General features: G+C 43.7%; 1 protein-coding gene and 1 pseudogene across 5 annotated transcripts in view; both read right to left on the reverse strand.

The window, feature by feature from the left end:
- stxbp1a (syntaxin binding protein 1a) overlaps window positions 1-24,989 on the reverse strand; it is a 133,794-nt gene that overhangs the window by 68,045 nt on the left and 40,760 nt on the right. Inside the window, exon 2 of one of the 5 annotated variants that reach the window (XM_078550282.1) lies at window positions 12,289-12,379. The exons of 3 other annotated variants lie outside the window; for them this stretch is intronic. The gene's annotated coding sequence lies outside the window, so the exon portion shown is untranslated. Of the gene's footprint in view, window positions 1-12,288; window positions 12,380-23,920; window positions 23,938-24,989 lie in introns of those variants that run through there. One more of the 5 variants, XM_078550284.1, reaches the window with a different exon arrangement.
- On the reverse strand, window positions 1,313-24,118 carry LOC144686086 (N-acylneuraminate cytidylyltransferase A pseudogene; annotated as a pseudogene).

Below are 24,989 nucleotides of genomic sequence, written 5' to 3' on the forward strand. Positions count from 1 at the left end.
GAAAAATCGCCAGAGGACAAAAGCAGTCTTAATTAACTTAATTTTTAATGGGAGGTGGAAACTACAGTGGTGGTTAAAGTTTGGTGGGGAATGTGGTGAAACATTTAAAGAAATAGACATTTAGTATTTCAAACCATTTTTCTCAATTTCTTTAAAATCTTCGCTTTGACACTTCCGTTCCTACTCATGGACATCTCCAAATTTTACTTCCCCTCTTTTAATTTCAGTTCAGTATGTTTGATGTTTAATTTTGCTTCCAAATGCAACCCATTGAGGTGGGTTTCTCTGAAGTGAATCTTTTCTGATGAAGGAAAATTGAGTAAAATTTGACGAACATTTATTCAGTCCCATTAATCAAAGAACAACAACTGGAATTTTGAATAGATATCCAGGCAGATAGACAGGTGCCTTTAATATACTAAAACACCCCAAGCTGCTTCACAGGAGCATTATAAAATAAAATTTACCACCAAATCACATAAGGAGATATTAGAATGCAGCTTGCAGCAATATATTATTGACTTGAGAATGCTTTTGACTAAACCAATTGCATATTGATGATGCAAAAGCAAAATGCTGCGGATGTGGAAATTTGAAACAAAAAGAGAAAATTCTGGAAATGTTCAACAGGTCTGACAGCATCTGTGGAGAGAGAGAGCGAGAGAGAGAGCGAGTGTGAATGTTTCAGGTCTGTGTTCGTTGACCTGAAATGTTGGGTGGCATCTTCCAGCCCTGTTGCGGTGGGGGTGGGGGGGCAGGGCCATAAAATGCGGCAAGGCGTTCAAAAGCGCATCGACTTTGGCGGGACTGGAAAACTCTGCCGGTGGGAGGGACGATAAAATTCCGCCCATTCACCCTGGCAGCCTCTCCACAGACGCTGCCGGACCTGCTGGCTATTTCTAGAATTTTCTGTTTCTACTTATTCTGATGTTTGCAGCTGCAACAGGCAGGCCATCGCATTCCTAACTCAACCCTAAACAGTGCTGACATTTTTCGGATCCTGTCCCACAACTACACAAATGGTTCAGATTTTAGAAAGCTTTGAAAGTAGCTGGAATTCCCTCAGAAATGTGACTGCAACACACATTCCTCTTGTCTTCCAATAAAAATTGGCTTCTGACAGTTGTTGATCTCACTCAAAGGGGCACCCATTCTAGTTCTTGTGTTAACACTCGGTCCAACCAATTACACCCGATTCTGATTTCGACACAGCTCTTCCCTGTAGTATGTTTTTTCAGTGTCAGAATATTTTAATTAATTAATATTTATATATTATTGTATTATTTTGTATGTAGTGCTTTTTTTTTTCCCTTCAGTCACTCTTTCTTTTAGCCAGCAAGTGCACATATTCAGAAAATTCCTCTCGAGATCTAGTTCCTGCATTGTGCTTACAGATGTGGTTTGTCACTTCCAGAACAGGAGATGTCGCATCATGAGGAGCACCGCGAACTTCAGCTGTCTTCAGGCACTGGAGGTCAGCTTCACTGTCCCAAATAAGCTACATTTTCCCAAGGGATGCTTAACTTATTCATCAAATCTTCCACAGTGTTCAGTTTGTTCTGGATAATTCCCCCTCACCCCACCCCCCCAACTTCAGGTTTTGATGTATTAAGAGTCAATCTTTGGGGTGAATTCCACCTGAACATTTGTGTCCTTTAGTGTTCTGAGAACTGGAACATCAAGCTCATTAAACTTCCTCTCCCGGCTTGAGCTTGGGCCTTCCTTGAGGTCTTTATCCAGGTTACAAACCAGCAGCTTTACTTCCCTGGGCTTGCCAAAGTAACCATAGCTCATTACTCTCTGTTCTGCATTTGGCCAGTCAATGTCTATATCAATGTCGACATTATATTCTGGTTCCATCTCATAGCAGGTCATTTTACCACCCTGGAGCCATCCAGTCTTAATTAACTGCATAGTGGCAAAATAGAATGAGCCATTTTCACAGAGTTCTCCACGCTATTCTTGCTTTCGGGGCTTTTTAGCTGGATTCAGATTTAAAGGCTTTGTTCCCTCACCTTTCGACACCTCCTGCCAGCGAAAATGATGGTGTCTTACAAAAGAAAAGACAGAATCGTACCCCTCTTCCTTGATCAACTTCACCACATCGTTCAGATGGTGTGGCTGGAGACAAGGGGAAGTGCACTGTCTATGATCCACCATGTCAATTACTTTGTGCCTTTTCAAGAATTCCAAAATGGTGTCCAACGAACTCGCTGTGTCTTTTGATACTTCTGGGCTTCTATGATGTACTTGAGCTCCAAACATTTTTGCCACCATCTTAATCTCTTTATGATCGGTTGACACCCATACACTGTCAAACTCATTTGGGCCTTTGGAAGCCCTCAGCACCCAGCTGAGCAGGGGCACCCCGGCCAGCAGTTTGATGTTCTTCAGCGGGATCCCCTTACTACCTCCCTGGTCCAGGACCAGGGTGGCAAAGTGCTGCTGCTGCTGCTGCTGCTGGTGCTGCTCTTGCTGCGGCTACTCTGGCTGCTGCTGCTTTTGGCACAGCCTTTCACTTTGCCTTGGGCCTCACTTCCCAGTCACCGAGTCCACCCTGACCCGGCCCCTCAAAGCTCAGCTCAGGTCAACACAGCAGCGCCTCAAGTCGGGAGCCGCACTGAGACTGGGCCGGTGCCGAAGAAAAGAGGCACCTGGATATGAACCAGAGACATTTACAACTGCAGTCAAATGCTCTACCACTGAGCTACACCCTCTTAAAACAGAGGGACAAGTATCACGGACACAGGCAGAGAGACTGCGTGAGTGACAGAGATCGAGGCAGGTCTTGGGAATGATGCAACTTTTCCTCACACTTAGATTAAGTAAATTTTGATATTAGTTCTGCCCGATTTCAAACCAGGGACCTTGCACGTGTTAGGCTAACGTGATAACCACTACACTATAGAAACAATTGTGTGATTGAACCTAACATTGTAGCTGATCCATCCTATAAAATTACTTCACATTCACTTCACTTTATAAACCCTAGGGGCGAAAAACACAATTCATTTTGATCCCAAAATATCATCAATGGCTCTTACGAAATAATTGAATCTTGTATTTTTTTTGCTGTTTTTAATTTTTCTCTTTTTTTTAGATTTTTCCTGCAACATAATCTATTCCTCTGGCAAGTTAATTCACAGTTGTAAAACAGCCTGAGGTGTCTGTGCTGAATTTTTTTAAGCTGCTATTTCTGTAGGGAAAAGCTTTGCCTTGATGCTTATGACTGAGAATTCGCTAAATCGAAATCTCTGGGAATTAAATACTGTCTGCAGTTTTGGTCTCCATTTTTAAGGAAGGATATACTTGCATTGGAAGCAATAAAGCGAAGGTTCACCACATTGGTCCCTGAGGGGATTGTCCTAAGGCGAGAGACTGAGTAGATTGGATTTATATTCTCTGGGGTTTAGAAGAATGAGAGGCAATCTCACTGAAACGTATAAGATTCTGAAGGGGCTTGATAGGGCAGACACTGAGAAATTGTTTCCTCTGATCAGTGAGCCTAAAGTATTAATCAAAACTTATTGCCTTCATTCTTCTTCACCCAAATACTGCAAATTCTGATACCTTCCCTACATTATATTATCCTAAGTCCTCGCCTTCTCAATCTTTTTGTACTGCAAGTCTGTCTCCATTCTACATCCATACCTATATCCATAGGGCACAGTCTCAGGATAAGGGGCCAATCACTTAGGACCGAGATGAGGAGAGATTACTTCACTCAAAGGGTTGTGGATCTTTGGAATTCTCTGCACTAGAGGACTGTGGATGTCCCATCGTTGAATATGTTTAAGGCTGAGATAGGCAGATTTTTGGTCTCTCAGGAAATAAAGGGATATGGGGATCGTGCAGGAAAATGGAGCTGAAACCCAAGGTCAGCCACGATCATATTGAATGACAGAGCAGGCTGAACGGACCATATAGTCTACTCCTGCTCCTATTCCTTGTGCTTAATGTATGATCCTGTGTGGGGAACTGAGGTCCTTGAGGAGTGGGGTGGAGGTGTCAGTTCAGCAGGATGTACGATGCAGACCGACTTGCAGTACAAAAAGATTGCGAAGGAGAGGACTTAGGATATGATAATGTAGGGAAGATCTCAGAATTTACAGTATTTGGGTGAAGAAGAATGAAGGCAATAAGTTTTGATTAATATTTTCCCATCTCTAAACTGTAATGATTGCTTTCATCAATTACTGTATAATAATTGCTAACTGCACTTTAAAAAACTAAGATGGGCCTCCCAGCTCAATGCTGGAGAAATGCTATCAGGAAACTCACCCATATACCTTCAGAAAAGGTATTCCCAGCCATGGCCAGAGAATAACTTCTATTTTAATAATGGCCCAACATGTGCTTGAAACATATTTAAAGCCAGTTCTTGAGTCCTTGGCTGGGAATTGAGCTTCAGACGTTTGCTTGGGGCAGTGTTGGGTTAAACGTGAGTGCGATTGGTAGCAGCAGTATGAGACAGCACTAAGTGATAAGTGTACTCATACTTGAAGTGCTTGCGTTCCCCAGTGTGATTCTGCAAGCAGGAGTGACTGTGGAGGACATTTCTGCAGAAGCAATTATCTTGGCGGTGGTACTGAGAGGACTCAGGGACAATTGTAATGAGTAGGTACTTTTTCACAAAGTACGACAGTTCAGCACAGTCCAACAGCATGACAGGAAAGCAATGGAAGTAAGTAATTTGATGCATAGAAAGTGCATGTTGTATGCAAGGTATCTATATATCTCATTAAAAGTCTTGTACCTGTGCTACCTGGTCCTCTTATCCTATTATCCCTTACACACTACTTCCACTATTCAATCTTGGCTCCGCATATGCAGCACCATCAAGGACCACTATAGAAGTATACTGCTGATTGAAAAGCTGCAGCATTCCTTGGTAAATTACCTTTATAACATGTGTATTTTTATCTGTATTCTTGCTTCCTGCAAATCTCTGACAAGAGAGTCTAATCATGTAATAAAGTTATTGAGTGTTTTTCTCTGGTGAAGTATATTTTTGCCAAGTTGGTAAATTGTGATTTTCGTCACAGTACTGGTCAGTTTTGTCTCTTAGGAATAGATGGTAACTTTGTGGTCATGTAAGGCAGGAGACAGCAATGTGGCCATTCATTTTACTTCCCTTCCATTGAACTCAATGCAAATTTTTTAAAAATCGGAAGAAATGTAAACTGGGCCACCAATTCACTATTATCCATTTTGCACTATTGCACCAAGGTAAAACCTGCCATTTTATGTTTAGAAAAAGATATGACATTCAACGTGTAAGTCACATTGCAAGTATTCACTCTACTGTTGCAGTATCTGTCGTTCATTTTTAATGGCACTTTCCAGCACCTGGTCCATAGCCTTGCAGGTTACAGCGCTTCAGGTGCAGATCCAGGTACCGTTTAAATGAGTTGAGCGTTTCAGCTTCAACCACCAATTTAGGCTGTGAATTCCAGGTGCCCAGCACTCTCTGGGTTTGCAGTATCTGTCACAGCACAAACCTATAGCAGTAATCAATGTGCTAGCATTGATTTCAGGTGTTCCTGTGTGTGCCAAGAACTAACCCTCCAAAAAACTCTCTAATACAGAGATGGTACCAATGTAACAGCTGTGCCATTGCATGTTTCCAAATACTGCTGTCGCCAGTCTCTGTTTAAACTCCCAAAAGCCACAGTTTAGTAGAACATTCCAGAGATGCACAAGATAATGCTTCCATGAATGCCCCGCTAATGACACAGCAAGAATCTTGACCCACTTCAATGTAATTGGAGTGTAACAAGATTCAGTTGAATTGCTGAAAGCAAGATTAATATTGGATGAAATCCTGGCCTCCCCACTTCAGAAAATGAAAATTATTGCATCTCTGGCTTTGCATCTAATCTCACAATGAGACTAATCTCCAAAAAAAAAGAATTTTGAAAACATTAGCTTTCAGGAGTGGAGGAGGAGAACCAACAGCAGAACTTGATGCTGCTGCTTTTTACATTCTGTCGAGCAGAAATATTTCAATGCGATCTATACAGAGAGTTAATTTTGGCAGCAGTGCATGATTGTTCTTTTGTTCATCCAACCCCTTTTTTAAAACCATTTTGTCCTCAGTTTTTATCAATTACAAAGGGAATGGTTCTGTAGCGTATAATATAAATATTGTATACGTGCAGTGATCACCATTGTAGAATGCAAATCGGATGGCCTGCTATCAACAGCTTCCTCAGCTGTCATTGTAAAAGTTAAATGAGGGGATCTTTCTTGTAATTCAGAGTGTAAATTGCCTACCCAAATCGTGTTTAGTCAGAGTTACTTTTAGTTTGTTTGTTACAGTAAAAGTCTTAAAACTTGAAATCTTGCTTTGTGATCATTACAGTATTGAATGGAAGTTTGAATTTATTTCTATAATCGGTCTCCACAGGGATTGTATCATGTAGAATGCTCCTCTGCAATTAGAAAATATTGCATTAACATTTTGGCAATAAGTCAGTGAATTCTCTGCCAAACAGCCATTAACACCTGACTGTATTTTTTAAAAAATCAACTCAGAGCAGAATATGGAGACATTGTTAGGATATACAGCATAAAAGTAAACTTACAATACCTCTCTAAATGATGGAGAGGGAGTGACCACTTTGGTCTATGTGAATTTGTTTGCAGTGCTTATGCATAGAGGTGCACCATGGAGCCAAAAATCAAATGTAGATTTATTCGGTTGTAACCTCTGAGCTCCACATTGTCAGATTTCGGGGGGTACCCCAAAGATGCGCTGGGGAACCCTTCTAGGAACTTCAAAGGTAAAGGTTTGCACGGCAATTGCCCAGAAGTGCAAACCTCCTCTGGGCAATTGCACTGCTCTGGGAACAATCCAAAACTGTGATTAAATCGCAAACTTCAGATGCTTCTAGCTGTGTTACACAAATAGTTACTCAGAAAAAGTTAAAGAATCAAAACCTCTTCTGGGTAACTATTGTAAAGACACAGACCAACCCCCCACCACCCTCCCCCATGGGACTCCACCCACACCCCCAACACTCGAGGGGACTCTTCCCCAACCCACTGACTACCCCCACCACACAGTATTCCCCAATCCCTCCCCCGCCGACTTCCCATGGGATTTCCCCAGACCTGAACCAACTTGATCCCTGACCCGCAGGCCCAAGCCCCCCACCTTCGATATCCGACACCCTCCCCACCCCAACCCCCGATGTCCGAGCCCCCACCCCACCCACACCCCCAGATATTCAACACCCCCCCCCCCACCCGATGTCTGACCTCCCCCCCAACCCCTGATGTCAGAAACCCCCCAACCACCCCCCCCCCGATGTCTGAACTCCCCCATAATAGAAATGACGGTGCATACCACAGGCATAGTTTCCTGTATCTTGGGCAAAATTTCAACAGTGAAGTTTACGCAAATGCATCAAAATAAAAAAATCTGTTCCATTTCTACAAAGTGTGTTCCTTTTTATCACTTCACTCAAAAAAAACCCTCAACAATTACCAATGAGATTATAAGGCAAAATGTAAATTATTCACAGTGACCTTACTGCATGCTATGCAGAGTGATGAATTTTGAAAAGTTATGTTAAATGGGAGTTCTTTTTCACCCTAAACTAATTTTGCAAGGCTCCATTTCTAAAGCTGTAGACATCAAGCATTGCAAAGATAACCATCTTCACTTAAATCTGTATTAATACTTTGTACATTCATGTGATTTTTTAAAAAAACACATTAGGATAGGGACCTTGACTTTGAGCAACAGTGTAAAACAGTTCACAGTGAATCAGCAATCCTGTTACATTTCTCCCCATTTTTGTTTTTACTTTGGCTGCCAACTCCCTATCGGCTGTTTTAGATTTTCACACAATACCAGGATCTAACCTATTGTCTTCAGCAGTATAAAGAATGGCAGAGTTTGGAATTCAAGGAAGGAAAGACTTGCATTCATAGGGCACCTCGTCATTACTCAGAAGTGCTCTGAATGCTTTACATGCATCTAAAGAGACCATTTTTGTTAGAACAAAGATTAGGGGTTGATTTAAATGAGATGTTTCAAATTATGATGGGATGAAAACATTCTATTTGAAGAGTGTAGAACAAGGGGACATAGACATAAGATTAAATATAAGAAATACAGAAGCGCGAGCAGATGAAACATTTTTACATGGAGGGCTGTGAAGCTCTGGAACACACCACTTATTTGAAATTGAAGCCTAGAGCATATCAACCTTTGTGAATAGGTTCAATAGGTGGCTGAAGGAAAGGTGAATAAAGGAATGCAATAATTGATGGGGCACAAAGGCTTAGAACGACTAAACATGAGGAGGATAAACACCAACTCAGACTGCTTGGGCCAAATTGTTTGTTTCCCTCTTGTGAATGTGAAGTAATTTTTTTTTTCATTCACGGGATGTGGCCTTCGCTGGCTAGGCCAGCATTTATTGTCCATCCCTAATTGCCCTTGAGAAGATGGTGGTGAGCTGCCTTCTTGAACTGTTGCAGTCCATGTGGTGTAGGTACACCCACAGTGCTGTTAGAGAAGCAATTCCAGGATTTTGACCCAGCGACAGTGAAGGGATGGTGAGTGGCTTGGAGGGGAACTTCCAGGTGATGGTGTTCCCATGTATCTGCTGCCCTTGTCCTTCTAGATGGTAGCAGCTGTGGGTTTGGAAGGTGCTGTCTGAAGAGGCTGGGTGAGTTCCTGCAGTGCATTTGTAGACGGTACACACTGCTGCCACTGTGCATCGGTGGTGGAGGGAGTGAATGCTTGTGGAAGGGGTGCCAATCAAGTGGGCTGCTTTGTCCTGGATGGTGTCAAGCTTCTTGAATGCTGTTGGAGCTGCACTCATCCAGGCAAGTGGAGAGTATTCCATCATACTCCTGACTTGTGCCTTGTTGATGGTGGACAGGCTTTGGGGAGTCAGGAGGTGAGTTATTTGCCACAGGATTTCTAGCCTCTGACCTGCTCTTGTAGCCACACTATTTATATGGCTGGTCCAGTTCAGTTTCTGGTCAATGGTAAGCCCCAGGATGTTGAAAGTGGGGGACTCAGCGATAGTAATGTCATTGAATATCAAGGGACGATGGTTAGATTCTCTCTTGTTGGAGATGGTCATTGTCAGGCACTTGTGCAGCACGAATGTTACTTGCCACTTGTCAGCCCAAGCCTGGATATCGTCCAGGTCTTGCTGCATTTGGACATGGACTGCCTCGGTATCTGAGGAGTTGAGAATGGTGCTGAATATTGTGCAATCATCAGAGAAAATCCCCACTTCTGACCTTATGATGGAAGAAAGGTCACTGATGAAGCAGCTGAAAATAGTTGGGTTTAGGACACTCTGCCGTGGGTCTACATTATTAGCTTGACAATCAAGTACTTTTGTTATGGAGAGAAACTTATTTTTACATTTTTATTGTATTATCAACTCTAAGCAATTCTAGATCAGATAGAGTATTAGAGAATTTTGTGGTCCCATCGTAGTGGGGGGGCGGGGTCATAAAATGCAGCGAGCCGTTCAAAAATCCATTGACTTTGGCGGACTGGAAAATTCCATCGGTGGGGTAGGGCTGTAAAATTCTCTAATACTCTGATCTGGAATTGCTTAGAGCTGATACTACAATAAAAATGTAAAAATAAGTTTCCCTCCATAAGTACTTGATTGTCAAGCAAATAATGTAGACCCACAGCAGAGTGTCGTAAACCCAACTATCTTCAGCTGCTTCATCAGTGATCTTTGTCCCATCATAAGGTCAGAAGTGGGGATTTTCTCTGATGATTGCACAATGTTCAGCACTATTCTCGACTCCTCAGATACTGTGTTGAGTGCAGAGAAAGCCTTACATTTGTCATTATCGGAAAATTGGAGAATAGGAATCATCCTATTCCCCATACACGTTGACGACCACAAAATAAGTGACAGAAGATTCTTGATGGTCTTCAAGAAAGCTACATCTAACAACTATAAAAATTTAATCCTAAACTCACATTATGATAAACCATAAAATACAACAGAAACAATTCAAAAAAGCGATTTTTAAAAGAAGATTATTAAGTTTCTGAGAATATTGCTAGCTGTAAGCAAGTGTGTTAATATAGTTCAATACTCAGACTGAGTTTAGAGAGTGCATTTTGACAAATATACATATAATGTCTGAAGTCCATCTCCAAGTGTGGAGCCGTTGTCCAACTAAATTTAAAATGCAAATTGCAGCATGAGAAAACAACACGAACAACCAGTTATACTTCTTTCTGACAGATATTACACAAATCCAAGGTACCATTTCCTCTCCTTTGTACTGGCATGCAGGAAGAGGATTTGACCCTGGATGCTATGCCAATAATAGACCAACTACACTTATTTCAAGAATGGCAGTGTGTTAGATTATATTGCTGGCTTCTTCAACAGGATTGAACCATATTACCCCAACAACAGATGGTTTTACCACTGATCCACAGAATGATTTCAAGATTCCATTTTTTTTTTAAACCAAAATGATGCGTATAAAATGTCTGTTCTCTGAGATGCAAAAGGATATCCTCCCTTTGCAACCCACTGTGATTTTGTCCAGCCTGTTAAGATTTTGTAGGCTTTTTAACAAAGTTTGTTTTACCAGGTGTGACAAAATTCATTGGACAATTTCAAATTTCAATGATTGCCTATTAAGGAATAAATAACCCTGATAGGTTGAATAAATATTGCACTTCAACCAAGTGCCCCAGACAGGGGCTCAACCTTGTGATTTCCCACATGCCAAGCTTTGGAATTTTTTTGGAATTATGGAGCTCCCATTGCATTTCCCCAAAGAGCAAAGAAAAAACCCCGCGTAAATGAGCTTGTCCTGCTCTCATACACTTCACACCATGAAGCTCCACAGCAACACAGACAGAAGGCTTCATACAGCATATCCTTCCATCCTCGTGAATAATCAAAAGAGAAAACAACTTCCAAAACCCGGAGGGAGATAAGTAATGCATTTTTAAATCCATGAATTCCAGATTGAACGTATTTCAGAAGAACTTGCTGTGCCACCTTGATTTAGAAACTAGAAATACCCATTCAACCCAAACTTGAAGTGGTCATTGCAGAACCTAGAATCTGAAGATTTTTCACTATCATTTGCAGTTACATCCACTGTCGTGGGGCAAACCAGAACTTCCCTTTTATGTCTTGGGTAAATGAGTTCGTTGGCCAACCGAACTCTAACTGCACGTCTTCCTATGTTCTCATCAATTGCTGCTTACAGTCAAAAACAGGGAGAGACTGATGTAAGGTTTATTGAGACGTAGGGCAGTGCACCAGGTCATACATGCTCACTCAAAGCTCCAGAACTAGACTTACAATTCCCAGTTGCCGCGCTGATTCATCAGTGCTGTCACATGATCAGTACACTTGCATTCTCTTAAAGAAACAGGGTGCCTCACTTTACCACATTCCCCAAAACCAAAAGTAGCTACAAACAATCAGGCTTAGGAATCAAACACATTTCAAATTATTTATTTAATGAAATATTTTATTATTTTTGAAAATGTATGGATGCATTGCACTACTGTATAAGGAACGAGGTTGAAGGTAGCTCTGATTTGAGTTTTCTTTAAGCAAGCAATGACTTTGCATGAACTGTAGGTGAACTGAATATAAAAAGGGTAAAAGGTCATTCATTATGAGTAACCTTACATCTTTTCTAAGACAAGGGGAAGTTGTGTCAGCTGGAAGTCAATTATAACACTGTGACATTTTTAAATGTCCAGTCTCACCCCAGACACACTCATCTGTTTCTTAGCAGGGCAGAATCGCAGAAACATTGGACCAAACTTTACACTCCTCCTGGGGCGGGTTGGCAGCTAAGCAGAGGGTGTAAAATTAGACGTGATACCATGGGCACCTTTCCTGGCGCCTACCCACCCCAGATCCCATCGCATTTTTATCCACAGCAGGGGAGGTGCGGGCAGCCCATCTGCCCTTGGGCCAATTAATGGCACTTTAAGAGTCTCTTCCCGCCCCACTCCAATTTTTTCTGCGGAGGTCGGAGGAGGGAGCCGGGTTTGAAACCCAACAAGTCCCACTCCTGGGGTTCCTGGCAGAAAAGTGGTCAGGGCCCCCGGACCTCATTGGAGGCGGCCCCCTCCCCCCACCCTACCAAGGACAGGTCCCAACCAGGTTTCCCCTCCCCCTCCCCCACAGCCTCAGCCACCCCACGAGCCCAACCCCCACGCACCCTTTGTCCCTCACCTTGCCAGGGCCTCTTACCCTGGCCCTGCCAAACACCCCTGCCCAACCCCAATGCCCCCAAGCTAACCTCTCCATCCAGCTCCAGCGATGATCTCCGCCAAGGATTGGATGTAGTCCCAGTAGTAGCCACTGTTCCTCGTGATATTCCTTAAAGATCACTGTTGAAGGGTGTAGTAATTAAAGTTTTGATAAGCGTAGGACTTAAATGCTTAAATGCTGTTTGGGACCTCAATGCAGACAGGCTGAAAAGCAACAGTTCAGACGCAGCACTGATCTGGGAGACAGTGATCGGGCCACCCTCACCCTGGGGCCACCCACACTGAACCCAGAGCCACTGCTACTGGACGGGCTGAGGGAGGGAAAGGCAAGCAAACTACCCCAAACTCCTGCATCCCAGGTCCCCAATCTCTGGTCTCCCTGGCATTAAGTCGGCGCTCACGATCTCCCCATGGAGCCAATGGCCCAGCTCCAGTGCCAACATGACTTCCCAGTCACACCGAGAACCACAACTAGCGGCCACGAATGGCCCAGCGGTAGCAACCCAGCCACTGGGACATGGTGACAGGGCCCAGATAATATCATATATCCTGCCAGTGGGGAAAACTGTGCGTGGATGCAATGCGAGGCATGTGTGTATGCGCACATTTGGCTTCAAATCAGCGTCAGGAGATACAGTAGGCAGGATTTTGCGGTTTACCAGAGTTCCCACACCCGCCCCCCCAACCAGTGAAAAAGTCGATGGCTAGACAACCCCTGCACCGGTGGGTTGCCCCACAGCCATTTGGCACTCGGACAAGAGCTAAGTGGCCCAGGGCGAGACCTCCACCCATCTGGGGAGGAAGTCCTGCCTCTGAGAGCTGCTGACCAATCAAATGACCGGCTGCTCTCTGGTCACAGCAACATCACCAGGAATAGTGGCTACTGCTGGTGATGTATTTGGTGATTAGACATAGTGAATGTAATGGGGATTGGAAAAAGACTATTATTAGAAATTAGCATAGGATATAGTATGTAGTATATTAAGGAGGTGGGCTATATCATTAATACAGGCACATGGGCGGGAAGTGCGCCCTCTGCAGTTGCAGTGTCACCAAATACACCCTTCCAGAAATATGTCCGAACAACAACAGAGACGTGTGGGGTGACTGAAGGAAAGTGAGAAAGAAAGAAACTTTGCTGCGGTAGGTTATTTTACCAAAGCCACCTCCATGTACATTCTATATATAACATCATCTACTTGCATTTATACGGTGCTCTTAATATAGTAAAATGTCCCAAGGCCCAATTCACAGAAGCATTTTCAAAGAAAATTTGGCACCGAGCCACACAAGGAGATATTAAGTTGGATGGTCAAAAAGGTAGGCTTTAAGGAGTGTCAAAGCAGGAGACAGAGGCAGAGAGGCTTAGCAAAGGAAGAGCAGGCAGCTGAAAGCGCTGCTGGCAACGGTGGAGTGATTAAAAATTGCAGATGTGCAAGAAGTCAGAATTGGAGGAGTGCACATATCAGAGGGTTGTGGGGGCTGAAGAAAGTTACAGAGAAAGGCAGGCACGTGGCCATGGAGGGATTCGGAAACAAGGATGAAAATTTTAAAATTGGAGATGTTGCCGGACCAGTAGCCAACGTAGGTCAGTGAGCACTCTGGTGGTGGGTGAATGGGACTAAGTGCAGGTTATGACATGGCCACCAGAGCTTTGAATGTGTTTAAGTTTATGGAGGGTGGAAGATGGGAAGCTGCCCAGGAGTCCGTTGAAGTCAAGTCGGGAAGTAACAAAGGCATTGGTGAGGGTCTCAGCAGCAGATGAGCTGAGGCAGGGCAGAGTTGGCCGATTGTTATGGAGGTGGAATTAGGTGGTCTTGGTGATGGCGTGAAAACGTAGTTGGAAATTCATCTTGAGGTCAAATACAACCCTGGTTACGAACAATCTGCTTCAGCCTCAGATGGTTGCTAGCAGCAATGGCTAATTCTCTGGCTCACTCGAATACCACTGTTGAAGGGTGTAGCAATTATACTTTTGATAAGCATAGGACTGTAGCTTTAAGAATAACTCTGTTATAAGATCACATGATCTGTGTAAACCAATCAGTTTGTAGTGTGGGGAAACCTCTAGGCGAAAGTTCTTCTTTAGTTGTGGAGTTAGATGCACACATGTAGCTGCTGCTGCTGTCGCTGTCTTGTGAATAAAGTTCAATGTTTCCACCCAGAAAAGTTGACTGGAAAATCAACTCTAACAAAAAGTCATCGACCTGAAAAGTTAACTCTGTTTCTCTACAGATATCCTGCCTGACCTGCTGAGTATATCCAGCATTTTCTGTTTTTATTTTAGAATATGGCTGCGTTTTCATTTAATTATTCCCAATGGCCGGGAGCAGGAGGTAACAGGGGCTGATTGACCATCCATCCTGTCCTTAGGGTCTGTCGCAGCAGAAAAGTTCTCAGTTATAGATATAACAGCTTTGTAAAGTTGGGTTTTCCAGAAGTAGGGTTTTCCATCTAAGATAGGCGAATGTAAGGTCACAGACCTGAAACACTAACTCTGGTTCTCTCTCCAAAGATGTTTCCAGACCTGCTGAATATTTCTAGCATTATCTGTCTTTATTCTAAAAACTAACATGGTACTGTTCCTTCAAATAAAACTGTTTTATTGACTTGCAGCTGAACTATCGCCACAGACCAGCTTTCTCTATTTACTCTGCTAAACAGGCAGTGCAATGTTGCCAAGCACTTACAGAAAGACATATTTGTTAAAAGACCACCTGGTAACATTTTGCTGTTAACTATAGATGAAAATTAGTTGATGCCTCCTGTGCCATTTGGAACAGAAAGATTTATTTGTCAAATGTGGAGAAAACTGTTTGTCCATTGTTATCTTGCAAAGCCTTAACAGAATCCCAGCCTTCAAGAACACTCATCATGCAACAGCAAATAAACTCAGCGCTTTCTGATGGAACATAAAAATACCATCAACAGTGTCATAAAATAATTATTGTGGAGAAAATTAAGAAGATTAATTCAAGATGACGAATTAAAGAACACAAACTTTCATGTGTAAATCATCATCTGCTGCAAGCAGGGAAGGAGATTGACTAGTTTTTCCATTCTAGGAACATAGGTTCAGCAGTAGGTCATTCGGTCCGTCAAGCCTGCTCCAACATTCAATTAGATCATAGCTGATTATCTACCTCAATGCCACTTTCCTGCGCTATCCCCATATCCGTTGACATCATTAGTATCCAGAAATCTATCAATTTCCGTCTCGAACCTGCTCAATGACCGAGCTTCCACAGCCCTCTGGGGTAGAGAATTCCAAAGATTCATCACCCTCTAAGTGAAGAAATTCCTCCTCATCTCGGTCTTACATAGCCTGCCCCTTATTCTGAGACTGCGTCACCTGGTTCTAGACTCACCAGCCAGGAGAAACACCCTACCTAAATCTAACCTGTCATGCCCTGTAAGAATTTTGAGAGTTTCAATGAGATCACCTCTTATTCTTCGAAACCTCGAGAAAATACAGGCCCAATTTCCTCAAATCTCCCCGCATAAGACAATCCAGTCATCCCAGGGATTAGTCTGGTGAACGTCTGTTGCACTTCCTCTATGGCAAGCATATCCTTCTTTAGGTAAGGAGACCATAACTGTACACAATACTCCAGGTGCAGTCTCACCAAGGCTCTATACAATTGCAGCAAGACATCCTTACTCCTGCACTGAAATCCCCTTGCGGTGAAGGCCAACATACCATTTGCCTTCCTCATTGCTTGCTGCACCTGCATGCTAGCTTTTAGTGACACACAAAAAAGAACATCCAGGTCCCTTTGGATATCAATGCTTTGCAACCTCTCACCATTTAAGAATTTCTGACTTTCTGTTTCTTCCAGCAAAGTATATAACTCCACATTTATTCACATTATATTCTATCTGCCATGTTCTTACCCATTCACTTAGCCTGTCCAAATCCCCTTGAAGCATCCTTACATCCTCCCCACAATTTACATTCCCACCTAGTTTTGTGTCATCAGCAAATTTGGGAATATTACATTTGGTCCCCACATCCAAATCATTTATATAGATTCTGAACAGCTGTTCAGCAGTGATCTATGTGGTACCCCATTAGTAACAGCCTGCCATCCCAAGAATCACCCATTTATTCCTATTCTCTGTTTTCTGGCTGTTAACCATCATCGTCAGTATATTACTCCCAATCTCATGTGTTCTAATTTTGCTTACTAACATCCTGTTTGGGAACTTATCAAAAGCCTTCCGAAAATCCAAATATACCAAATCCACTGGTTCTCCTTTATCTATGCTAAAAGTAACATCCTTAAAAAACTTCAACAGGTTTGTCAAACACGATTCCCCTTTCACAAATCCATGTCGACTCTACTCAATCATATCATTATTTTCCAAGGGTCTAGTTACCACATCCTACATAATTGATTCTAACATTTTCCCTACTACTGATGTCAAGCTAACAGGTCTGAAGTTCTCTTTTCTTTCTCCTTCGTTCTGAAATAGTAGGGTTACATTTCCTAATTCCCAATCCTCAGAAACCTTTCCAGCATCTATAGAATGTTGAAAGGTAACCACCAATACATCCACTATCTCTACAGCCACCTCCTTCAACACTCTGGGATGTAGCTCATCAGGTCCAGGGGATTTCTCAACCTTCAATCCAATTAAATTTTTGAGTACTACTTCTTTATTAATATTAATTTCTTTCAGTTCCTAATTTTCCCAAGGTCCTTGGTTCCCTAGTATTCCTGGGACATTTTTTATCTTCCTCCCGGAAGACAGATGCAAAGTAATTGTTTAGGTTCTCCACCATTTCCCTATTCTTCATTGTAAGTTCTCCTGCCTCCACCTGTAATGGGCCTACATTTGTCCTTGATAATCCTTTCCTTTTCACGCACATAAATATGCTTTTATAGTCCACGTTTATGTTTCTCACTAGCTTGCATCCATATTCTCTTTTCCCTTTATCTGTTTCTTGGTTCTCCCTGGCTGGATTCTAAATTGCTCCCAATCCTCGGGTTTACCACATTTTCTAGCAATCTCATAAACCACTTCCTTTGATCTAATGCAATCTTTTGTTAGCTACAGGTGATTCATCTTTCCTGTTGGGTTTCTGTGTCTTAGGGGAATGTGTGTTTGTTGTCTACAGTTTAATACTTATTTAAATGCTAACCATTGCTTGTCTACGGCCAAATTTTTTAGTGTATTTTCCCAATCCACCACAGCCAACTTGCCCCTCATACCTTCATAATTTTCTTGGTTCAGATTTAAGACCCTAGTTTCAGAATAAACTACATCACTTGCAAACTTAATGTAAAATTCTATCATATTATGTATAATTTTTCCTAAAGGCTCCTTTACAACAAAGTTATTAATAAACCTTTTCTCATTACATAATAATAAATCTAAAATAGCATGATCCCTAGTTAGTTCTTCAATGCACTGCTTCAGAAACCCATCTTGTAAACACTCCAGGAATTCATTCTCCATAGCATTAGTGCTAATTAGGTTTACCCAATCTATATAAATTGAAATCGCTCATTATTACTTTATTACCCATGTTACATGCAGCTCTACTTTCCTGATTTATACTGTTCCCATCATTACCACTACACTGTGGTAGCCTATAAACACCTCCCATCCAATGTTTGCTGCCCTTGCTGTTTCTTAGCTCCATCCAAACTGATTCTACATCTTGATCCTTTGATCTAAGATCCTCTTTCACTAGTATACTGATCTTGTCCCTTAATAACAGCGTTACCCCAGCTTCTTTTCCTTTTTGCCCATCCTTCCTAAATGGCAAATATCATTGAACATTCATTGCCCAGCCTCAGTCACCCAGGAACCACATCTCCATAATGGCAACTAAATCATACCCATTTATCTCTATTAATGCCTTCATATCATCTACCTTGTTGTGAATGCTGTGTGCATTCAGAAAGAATGCCCTTAACTTTGTCTTGACATTATTCCGCTTTCTGATTCTATTTGATGCTAGCCTTTGCTTCGTCTGCCTTCTAATTTTACTTAATACTTTTCTACTTCCTGATACCAGTTTTGCTTCCCTCCAATATGAGCTCCCTCTCAGGTTCCCATCTCCCTGCCAACCTAGTTTAAATGCTCCCAAACAGCACCAGCAAATCTCCCTCCCGGTCCTGCTAAGGTGCAGCCTGTCCATCTTGTACAGGTCCCAATTGCCCCAGAACTGTCCCAATGCCTCAGAAATCTGATGCCCTCCCAGCTACACCAATTCTCTAGCCACATGTTCAATCACTTAATCCTCCTATTCCTACTGTGCTCATTAGCTGAGATTACTGCTTTTGAGGTCCTGCTTTTTAATTTCTTTCCTAACTCCCTAAAATCTGCTTTCAGGACCTCATCCCTCTTCCTACCTGTATCATTATTACCAATGTGGACCACAGACTCTGGCTGTTCATCCTCCCCTAGAAGAATACCCTCCAACTGCTCTGTGACACCCTTGACCCTGGCACCAGGGAGGCAACATACCATCCTGGAGCTACATCTATGGCTGCAGAAACACTTGTTTGTTCCCCTAACTAATGAATCCCCTATCACAATCACTATTCCACTCTTCTTTCTCCCCTCCTGCACAGCCATAGGCTTGGTTCTTGCTGCACTCCTCTGAGAAACCATCACCCTCACCAGTATACAAACTGGAAAACCAATTAGCAAGCAGGATCGACTCGGGGGATTTCTGCACTACCTGCCTGGCTCTCTTAGACTGCCTGGCGGTCATCTATTTCCTCTTTGCCTGCATGCTCCTAAGCTGGGGTATGAACACATCCCTAAACATGCTATCCACGTAGTTCTCTGTCTTGCAGATGCACAACAGTGACTCCAGCCACCGCTCGAGTTCCGAAATCTGGAGCTCAAGCATCTGAAACCAGTGAACACTTCCTGTAGATGCATTTGTCCAGGGCAAATGGTGCTTCCATGACTCCCCATATGCCATGGGGTGCACCTTCCACTCAGCCAAGCTGCCCTGACATACCTTAGCTTTACAAACTATTTATTATAAGCAGAATAACTTACCAGTTACTCACCAATCAGCTTCTTCCTCTGTACTGAAATAAAACCAAATACTGGAGGCTAAAAAACATAGAAAAAGAAAGGAGCACCTCCTTCACTGAACTCATTCACTCACCAAACTCAGCTGCTCACTCTGTGAAATCTCACTCTGTGCAGGTCTTACTGAGAGCCCTGTATTTATACTAGCTGAGAGTCAGTTGAGTCATCTTTGCTATAGTACAGAGAACAGATTAAGCTAGCTACCTAATTTAGTAAATACAGCTGTTCTCCAGCAGAGAGCTTGTTTATCCCTGCTTAAGACTGGAAGAAATTTAATAGTTCTAATTTTAAAATTAAATTTAATTTAAATTAAATTTGCTAATTCTAATTGTAGATCTGTATAAGATCAAGTTTTCATGGGAATTGTGCATGAACTGCCATTTTGCACTATGAAGTACAATGGCTGTGACCTTAAAGTAACCTCATTGCAATTAACAAAGAGCATTGGCAATTCTTGGATACATGCTTTGACCTTAAGCCGACTAATGAGTTTACAAAGTATTATCCTAATAATAACTGGTTAATATGTTTAATTTTAAAAAGATGCATATGCCCCCAATTTTGAATGGAAAATTACAGAAAATTCTTAACAGAGGCCTTGGGCCAACTGCAGTGTTGTGCACACAACTCAACTGATGAATATTTAACCATTTTACATCAAATATATATTAAATGGTTGTAAACAAGTGTTTTTAAAGCTTTTATTGCCCTCTTTTTTGAATTTATTTTCTCCATTAACCATTTTACACAGATGGCCACATTCAGAGGAGATATTTGCATGCTTCTACTAATAATGCTGCAAGGCAATGTGCATGAAGTACACGAGGGTGTTGTATCTTCAACTGCCCTTTTGTCTTTCTTTCCTCTTTGCCAGTACTGTGGGATTAAAAGATTTTTCTACTGATGTCCCTAACAGATAGAAAATTAGTTTTAGTTCGTCCTCCCTGAATCTATTTAGCATGTCCCTCTTGGCCAAGGTCAAAACCACACCATAAAAGGATTGTGGGAACATTGGCCATTGATGGCCAGCTGAACCAACCCTTCTCCCACCGAGAGTTTCATTTTAGAATACCCCTTCTGTTGCATAACCCAATACCACAAGGGTAGCATTCATGAGCTATAGTTTAACTCTATCAATAACTACACACAACAGCTTGCTGCACTGAGCATTACACACTGTCCTCTAGCCTGCAACCGCATTCTAAACGGCAGGTTGGTTTAATATCAGACAATATGATCTGTGTTTCTATCATTTATAGATCCCAAGGACTCAGTCCAGGCTGAATGAATTAAATTACCATTAAAGTTCACTGATATGTCACTTCCCACTGTGTTCTGTTTCACTTAGCCAAGGGCTGTTATGTCTGGTGCTGCTTAATCTGTCAGATAGGGATTATTGTTTGAAATAAATGCTATAGTTGAAAAGAGCTCAGCAAAGAGGCTGAAGTTTCAGATGCATCAAAATGATCTTCATTTCACCTCCAGATAGATGCTGTCCCACCATACACTTGATCAGGTTTATAAAGAAAGGATTCTGGAAAAGTAGCCTGTGGCCTGATGATCTTGATGCTGACAGTCACATTTGCTGCTACAAATTATGTATCCATTTCAACTTAATTCCAGGATTACATAAAAGATGGAAGCATTTTCAATTTACAGGAGACATACTAACTTCAACAGAAATTTACCCCAGCAACCTGCCAGAACTTTGCCACCCTGGTCCTCTGATCTGTCAGACTGCATGCAAAACATTGAATTATGGAAAGCCAGAATAACTGCTATGGGGGCCATGGCTTTAGCTGCCGAGGCCCTAAGATCTATATTTCCCTCCCTGAAGTGCTCTGCTTCTCTACCTCTTTTTCCTCCTTTAAGATGCTCCTTAAAACCTACTTCTTTTCAGGCTTTTGGTCATCTGTCCTTGCCTTTCTTTCTTTGGCTCGGTGTCAATTTTTTTGACTGATTATTCTCCTTGGGATGTTTAACGACATTAAAAAGACATTATAAATGCAAGTTGTTATTGATATTCTCATTCTTCACGCACCCTCTTTTTCGCTCTCTAATTCAAATCAACTGTCCGCACACACAGACTAATTCCATTGTAATTTGAAATGCTTTGATCTACTCTCCCCAAAGGCTGTGCTTTAGTTGAGTAAAAAGAACCAACTCCCTGAGTTTACTGACTTAACTAAACATCGTGAAAGTGGAATTGACTGGAAGAGTTCTATTCAATCTTACCCATTTGGCCAGGGCTACTTATTTGGTGCAAAATTGCCTTTTTCTCAAAACATAGGGATGGGTTAGGTTCAGGAGACAAAGGCGGGTGGTGGGAAACCAGGGTGCCTTGAGGTGGGGGGGGTAGTGAGAAAACAGGGAGCCTTGAAGGGCGGTGGGAATGTTCAGAGGGAGGGGTCTATGCTGTCAATGCTGCAATCTTGGAGGGCAAACTGAGGGTACTGCTGGCGGGAGTGCACTGAAACTGTGAGGGGGGCAGTGGGATGCGATAGGGTGGGAGGGTGAAGGGTCCATCTGTGGCAGGTGTAGGTCTCGTCTGGGTCACTGGAGTGGACAAGAAGTTTTACACAGATCTTGGGAGTGGGCAGGATCAGGGTGGGCGGGGGAACTGTGACAGGTGTGGGCTCATTGGGGAGGGAAGGCATTTGAAGCATGACAGTGATGGGCTCTAGGGTGATGGGGGGAGGTTCAAGGGTAACAGATGGGAGGGTGAAGGTAAAACTGGGGGGCAGGAGTCAATGGTCTTGGGGGTGGGTTACAGGAGGATGGTAGAAGTTGTTGGAGGCAGTTTGGAATGTGATGCGCCCCATCCTCATGCGAAGGCAGATCAGGGTGTCGACACTCTCAATGTCCAACAGAAAAAGTGCTAGGTGAGGAGAAGGGTCATTGGCTGGGTGGAGCTGAAGGTTTCTCAATAGGCTCTAGAGGTCAGTGAAGGGAAGGGCAATAGTGCGAGTGGGAGGCTTCTCGCATATGGCTCACATGAGCCTTGGCAAAGAGCGATGCTTCCATGCGCAGGCATGATTCAGAGGGACATAGACTCAGATTGGTGTTCCCACCCCCCTCAAACCCAGAAGGGAGGGTTTGCACACAGCCAATCACACAAGCAGCAGTAAGAAAAACCCAGCAGACTTCTATGAAGTGCAATGATTAATATATTTATAAAGGTGCAATAACTATTTACAATGATTGTACACCTGTGCCACCAGTATGAACCTAATACTTCTAAGTTTTTTCACCCTACCACTGCATCTAGGTGCTTCCCTGACATCCGCAGCAGAGGTGGAGATAGCCTGCTGGCTACTATGCCCTCTCGTCAGTGATGACTTTGTCGGGCGTCCTCTGTGGGGCCGAGGCCTGGAGCGCTCTGGCCTTCTTTGGATCTCCTGCTCTGGGGCAGGTGCACCCTCTGTGGTCTCAGAGGCAGGAGCTGATGGGGGTCACAGTCAGAGCAACTCAGAAAGCATGGACACCCTTGGAATGTTCTGGGTGGAAGCCCCAGAGGTGTCCTCCTGAGCCTCCTCCTTCCTTTGGGTGCCCGAGGGCCCTTCCCTGATTTCTTGAGGGGAAGGGGCATCTGGAGGGAGGTCGAGATGCCTCGTCCCCTTCTGGCGTAGCCACTCCAGAATTTTACCCATGGCCACAGGGGTGGAGCGCAGGTCTGAGCACATCTCCGGTAGAAACTGGGCATTCTGCTGAACCAGGGTCTCCATGGCATCTGCCATCCTCCCCTTGTGGACCACAATGTGCTCACATGTCAGGGTCACTATGTCAGATAGCAAGCGGATGCACTCCTCTGTCTCACGTGGCGCTTTGTTGAGGGCCTGTGACACCTCTGCCTGATGTTCCCCTGCCTCTCGCTGATACTCCAGCATTTTCTCTTTGACCATTCCCAGAGGCTCATCATCTGTCTCGGACTTCACAGAGGCCTCTTCTCCAGCAGTCCTCCAAGCGCCAGGGACCTTGGCTGTCACTGCCTCCTCTTCCTCCTCGTGGACACGTGTCTGTAAGGTGAATACTGTTCACTTGCCTGGATAAGTGTAGCTCCAACAACACTCAGGAAGCTAGGACTCTGCAGGCTGCTTGATTGAGACCCCATCCACCACCCTCAACATTCAGTGACTCCACCACCGACCCATTGGCGGCTGTGTGTGTGTGCTATCTGAACAATGCACTGCTGCTAGTCCCTAAGGCTACTTTGGCAGCCCCCTCCAGACCCGCAAGCCCTAGCAGCTAGAAATATAAGGGCAGCAGAGGCATGGGATCAGCAGCATCTGGAAGTTGTCCTCTACTCCAAATCCCACCCACCCGCCCCGCATCACTTAACCACCCCCCCCAACCAACCCCCACAATGGCTATGACCTCAGTGTGGCTGGGTCAGCAACCCGCAGTTGCCCCTCTATCAGCAGACTACATGGACCACAGTGAGGCAATGAGGCAGCACCCCAGCACCTTCTGAAGGGCTTTTAGGAATGGGCAGCACATTGCCACTGATGCCCACATCCCATGCCAGATTCAGAAAATGGTGAGGTAAGTTTAGAAAGTAGAGGGTTCATTTACCCTGGCGATGCAGAGCAAGTCGCTCACCTGTTTCCTGCACTGCACCCCTCCGGCATTGACCACCATGGCAACCTCCTCCCAGGCTGATGCGGTGATTTGGGTGGGCTTCCTGCTCCCGTCTCCGGGAAGGAGGACATCCCTCCTGCCCTCCACAGCCTGGAGGAGAGTCTCCAGGGAGGCATCGCTGAACCGTGGGGCTGGTGCTTGCTGCTTTCTGGAAGCCATCTCTATGTCCTGGACTCCCGACGTGCTGAATCATATTGCTGTCCAGGTGCCTTTTAAATATGGCACCCGGACATTACAGCAGGGCGTGACTTCGTGCCCACCCCACCACGCGATGTGACATAATCCTCCTGGCTGCATGATTAATGAGGTAGGCAGTGCCCAATTCGACATGCCTGCCCTCCCCACTCTCCAGCGGGAGTCCCTCCAACTTCCCGCTCCACTACTGGACACATGCTTGGAGCAGTAAATACCTGCCTCTGATACGAATGACCCACAGTTGAGGCGGCGGGTGAGGTGGGGGCCTGGGAGAATTTTTTTTTTCTTGTGAGATGCTGACTATCAGATTGAAATGCTGAATATATGATTATGAAGGGCATCACCAGCATTCCAATGTATTTTGAGCTGTGTTAGATCTTCCTCCTTTGACGACTAAGACCACAAGGGCAACAAATGCAGCAACACGATGTTATGTTTACAAGATAGCTGAATTCCTCTGTTAAAGATTTCCCCCAGCCGTTACCATTGCTGTATCATGGGTGATGCCGTGGTTTGTCAGGTGAGTAAGGGGAGGTTAGAACACCTTTGCAGGATGACAATGCGCCTTCATGGAAGCAGCTTCTCTGGTACATCTGTTAATGTCTTACTTTGTACAACTGATATCGTCCTACCATTTTTAGACTATAAATGTACTTGAACTATATGGAGAAATCTTTGATTAATCCAATATTAAACACGAAAGGCCTTTTTTCTAAATGCTGGCATTGGGCCCATGCAGTTGGACCTGTATCAAGTCTCCCAAGTATCTATTTCCGAAATTTGATATTTTTAGAGCCCTTTTCTGATTTGTAAGAGCCCACGTGGGGCTGCCCAG

Source organism: Cetorhinus maximus, chromosome 10, assembly GCF_964194155.1.
Source record: "Cetorhinus maximus chromosome 10, sCetMax3.hap1.1, whole genome shotgun sequence".
NCBI classification, from domain to species: Eukaryota; Metazoa; Chordata; class Chondrichthyes; order Lamniformes; family Cetorhinidae; genus Cetorhinus; species Cetorhinus maximus.